This window comes from Numida meleagris, chromosome 6 (assembly GCF_002078875.1).
Source record: "Numida meleagris isolate 19003 breed g44 Domestic line chromosome 6, NumMel1.0, whole genome shotgun sequence".
Classification (NCBI taxonomy): Eukaryota; Metazoa; Chordata; class Aves; order Galliformes; family Numididae; genus Numida; species Numida meleagris.
Genome location: NC_034414.1, coordinates 8,137,940 through 8,143,051, shown reverse-complemented (window position 1 = coordinate 8,143,051; position 5,112 = coordinate 8,137,940).

The window sequence follows — 5,112 nt, the reverse complement described above, 5'->3', positions numbered from 1 at the left end:
GGGCGGCGGCGGGTGGCTCCTCAGCGCCGGGCCGGCCCCGCAGCCCCCCGCCCGCCTCGGCGTGGCCCGGCCCCCCGGCCCCCGGGGAGCGGGAAGGACGGGCGGGAAGAGCGCGAGCAGAGCGAGGCGCGGGGGGATGCTGAGGTAAAAAAGCGCCGTGGGTTTCCCCTCAGGGCCCGGACCTTCTTTCTGCTGGTTTTTCGAACAGGTTTAATGCAAAGAGGATGGAGGAAGCCGCCTCACATCTCCGTTATGTATTTTGCTTCCCCGTCTCCAGCGAGGTCTCTCAGCAGCTGTTACCAGCGCTTCCATCAGCCGCTTCTCCGAGTGCTGATTCGCCCGGCATCTGCCTGTCCAGCACCTCGCTCTCCACGATGGCTTCTTTTCAGACTTGTTTCCCAAAAAAATTCAGACAGCATCGTCATTTTGTACCTGTGTGCATCTTCCCCTGCCTCCATGCCACTTTTCCTCTCCGTGCTGCGCCCCAGGGATTCCACAGACGGTGGAGCAGTGTGGTGCCAAGAGACAACTGTCCCATACACCTCATTTAAGTCTGGAGCCTGGAGGAGAGGTAATAGTGAGCAAAGTATTTTTGCAGAAAATGGATGTTCTGCAAATGTCCTGCAAATGGGTTGTTACAGTCATCACCAGTGTAAATTCCAGTGTTGTTCGCAGACTGAGGAGGCTTGCTGCAGTTTTGAGTGCTTGCAGAGAGCAGCAGAGGTGGTTAGACCTCATGTCTCCAGAGGGAAACCCTTCCACCAGCCTTCCAGCTGCAGCGCATCACGGGAACGTGGAACTAGTTAGGTTGGAACAGGCCCTTAACATCAGTTTTGTTCAGTGCCACAGAAAGTTTCCTTCTGGAGACATCATAAATCTCAGTGTATCTGTACAACAGTGCTTTCTTTTGTTTTGGTTTTTTTAAGAAAACTTCTCAAACTATGAAATTTAAGTAATAAAATGTGTTTGGAATTAGCAAATTAACTTTATGCCATTCCAGTGTAGGAAATACAACACGTGAAACAATTCTGCAGTGGCAAGAATGTGTTTAGATAGCATATTCCTCTGTCCGTATGGTTAGATTTCCAGTTCACTCATGTAGACCAGCTTAATAATGCCGCTGACAATTGCCACAAGTGACACAAGTAACAGCAAGAATTTAAATTTTGAGGAGTAACTGAATGTTTTGAGAACATCTCCTGAGCATGTGTATTACACAAAAAAACTGCATCGTACAAAACCATATGACCTTTTGACAAGGTATAATTTGTTATTAGACATTAATCTATGAATTGAGGAAGATATAATAAACTGGTAAAATTTTGACTGGAAACATATTTGGAAAAGAATATCCCAGAGACAGTACATAGAGTTTGTAAGACTTAGGTCAGCCTCAATACAAGAACCTTAAGTTGAATTGGAGGTAAAAATGTCACAGTGAATGCACTCCTGTCAAAGGCAGCTGTCATCTGAATCAGTGATTCCGGAGAATAGAAACCACCTTCTGCTTGGATGAATTTTGAGACAAAAGAGCATGTTCTTGAAAGCAGTAGAGTAGGGAGTTGTGCATGTTTGATTTATTTTTTCCCACACATTGTTTATTCATTTAAAGGCAGTGTATTATATTCTGTGTTCTGTGTTTCAAACACCTGCTATTTTGCATGTTCATTTACCATTTAATTGAGTTATTTTCCCTTTCCAACAATTGTACTGTGAACAATCAATCAATTAGCTGTAGAAAAAAAAAAAAGAAAAAAAAAGAAAAATGTCTGGTCAACCTATGAAAAGAAAAAGGCATCCCTCTGAAGTATTTAAGTATAAACAACATCATACAGCAATACAACAAAGACCAAATCTTTCACCAGCAGGCAGAAGTTCAAGAAACTAGAAGCCTGTATTCCCTGCTGGAGGAAAAAGGAGAGGCTGAGAGAGGGAGAGCAGAACTAAGAAAGGGAATTAAAAAGTGATGTTAGCAGTTTCTTCCATCTTGAGCCATATGTTTCTTGGCAGTTCATGTGGATTTCCCCTGAGAAGGCTGTACCGCATGGCTGCTGTCAAGCTGGAGTTTCAAGCTGACACTGCCATGGGGTCACCCACTGCCAGGCTGACCCCATCAACTGCAGAGCAATTTGTATGCAGGAGGACATTGCCATCTCTGTCACCCTCTCTAGTGCTTCTTTCCTCTACTCTCCATGTGAGCAGGATGCCAACACCAAAGTACCCATTTGTGGCTTTTGGCCAGTGGTTTTGGTGTGATGTTCATGGGGAAAGCTGCCCAGTTCAAGGATGGGTGATGTAGCAGAAATGCTAAGTCACAGCATGAACCAGTGATTGAGCACCTGGTGGGAAGGCAGGGCCAACCCAGGGGGGCTCAGGTGCAAGCAATGCACCTGAATGACCAGATCCAGGATCCACCCCTTTCCAGACCTCATTTAAGGGTTAGCATAGGGGATGCAAGGCTTTTTTGCTGGAGATCACTGCCTACCAGAGGCCTTCCAACGGTAAGCAGTTCTTCCTTCCTTAGTTTCTGTGTCTTTGGCTCTGCTGTATTTGGGCTTGCATTTGCTGCAGCTTAGGATTGTGTTGTTTTGCTATTATTATTGTACTTGCCATCACATTATAGCATTATAGGTGGTCATAACTGTCAGGCCATGGTGGTCTGTGCTCTACCAGTGAGTCCCTACTAATAGCAGCTTGAAAGGCCTTGTATGAGAGCAGACAAGGGCAGAGTGGACTCACTATAGCTAACTGATGGTGTGGAGTAACAACAAGTAACAAACTGAGTGCTTTTGGCCGAGAACAATTTGTATATTTCTACTACAGCCTTGAAAAATATTGCACAGCATGTAAGCAGTAAGTTTAGTTCCCATGTGAAATGGGCTGCTTCATTAGTACAGTGCTAGTTAATGGTATTCTATGAGAAAAAGATTATCCAGGCAGCTGTAGATGTTTCATACTGTTATAGCAACTTTTATTTTTTACTGCTTCCTTGTTTTATAGGAACACTTTAATTTATAAAGATTCTAGTTTTAATAAAAAAAAATTATTCCTGCTCAGATGAGGTTTCCCAATATGAAAACTTGTAAATGTCAGAACTGAATAACTCTTAAGTATAAAAAAAAACCTCAGAGTTATTTTGCTGGGTCAGTTCAGTATTTAACTTTCTGACCGTTTTTGTACATTAAATGTAGATTGAACTTCTAAGCTCAGTCTGAGATGTAGGAACTTTAGGAAAAAAATAGGAAGAAATAAGAATTTCAAAGCAATTAGAGCAAAACCATTTGATGGTTGTCATTTTTTTTTCTCAGGTTTTGCTGAAGTAAATAGGCATTAAGGACCCTGAAATGCTGACATATGTTTGGTGTAAGCCTGACTGCTGGGTGAAGAACTGGCTGGCTGAGCCCTGAGGGTGGTGGTGAATAGAGAGAAATCCAGCTGGCAACTGGTTGTGAGTGGGGTTCCCAGGGGGCTAGTACTGGGGCCAGCCCTGTTCAATATCTTTACTGATGACCTGGATGAGGGCACTGAGTGCAACTAGCAATAGGATGAGAGGGAATGGCCTCAAGTTGCACCAGGGCAGATTCAGGTTGGATGTTAGGAAATATTTCTCCGAGAGAGTGGTCAGGCACTGGAATGGGCTGCCCAGGGAGGTGATGGAGTCACTGATCGTGGAGGTGTTCAAGAAATGTTTAGATGTTGTACTGAGAGACATGGTTTAGTGGGAAATATTGGTGATAGGTGAACAGTTGGACTGGATGATCTTACAGGACTTTTCCAACCTTGGTGATTCTATGCTCTATGACTGCAATGAGAGGAGCATTGGTAGAATTTTCCTGGATTTACTGTTCTTGAAAAATCCTAATTTAATAGTTTTCTGGAGTAACTGTGTTTCTTTCTTGTTCGATTTAATTTAATTTGCTCCACAGGCAGTTTAAAATGCAAAATAGTAAGATCTTGTTTAAAAATACAAGAGTATCACACATGGAGTTGATTATGAACAGTTGTAGTTAACTTTGCACTTCATCGTAACCAGTATAACTCAGATGTAGGCGAACACCTTGTGGAACTTTATGTCAAAGATTGAAGGTGGGATTTGCAGTCTGATTATCTTTTTTTGATAAGAAAATGACTTGCATTAGTTTTATCTTAGCTGTAGAATTTGGAGTGGAGTTCCATTATCTCCTTTCAACCTTCTCATGCCTGATCCTGAAGTTTTCTGGAACTGCAGATTATCATTGCTAAGGACTTCTGAAATATTAGCCTACCAGTAAAGCCTTGTCAGTCTTTTCCAAAACAGCCATCGTGTGGCAGCTGTCATTTACTCAGAAAAAATAGAATTGTGCAAATGCAGTTTTTTGTTTTAAGGGTACATAAATTAGCAATATGACAGCTGTGCATTTGAACTACAAACATGCTTTGATCTTTTTTCTATTGTTCCACAAACTGTATTTTCATTTAGAGAGGTTCCTGCTTTTAGCTGGTTAAGGCCTGACTAATGTACAATGCTTATTTTTATGGTGTGCCTTGTATTCTCACAGCTACTCGTGACCAGAATGGATGGAGCAATGAGTCACCTACCAAACAGTATTAGAGCTGTGACAACAAGAAACCAGATGAAACCTCTGAACTGTATCTGCTTTCCAGACCTCGGAAATACAGCATATTGAATTTGCTTTGACTTGCGCAAGCTGCAAGGCTGGTAAGGACTCTTTTCTACCCACACAAATTTTCCAATATGGAGAAGATTTGAACAACCACAAATGCAAATTACATGCATATGCAAACTGCTGTATTCCATCATGTGCCCAGTGATGGTTTAAATGCTGCTCCAAGCCACTGGCTCAGTTTTAAGATAGTGACCTGTGGCATTAATGTTCTGAAAGTTTTAAGGAAGTATTTATTTCTACTTGTGGTTCTGTGCACTCAAATGACCAAATTACACTTCAAAATTGTCATGACAAATTATTCCAACTACTTAGGAAGTGCAGTACTATCTGATAAAAAGTCAGCACAATCTCTTTTTATGGAAGCTTGCATATGTGTTTCGGTGGCGATAAGGAAGTGTCTACTAAGAGCCCATATGTGCAAACACTTTCACAAGAACTACTGTAG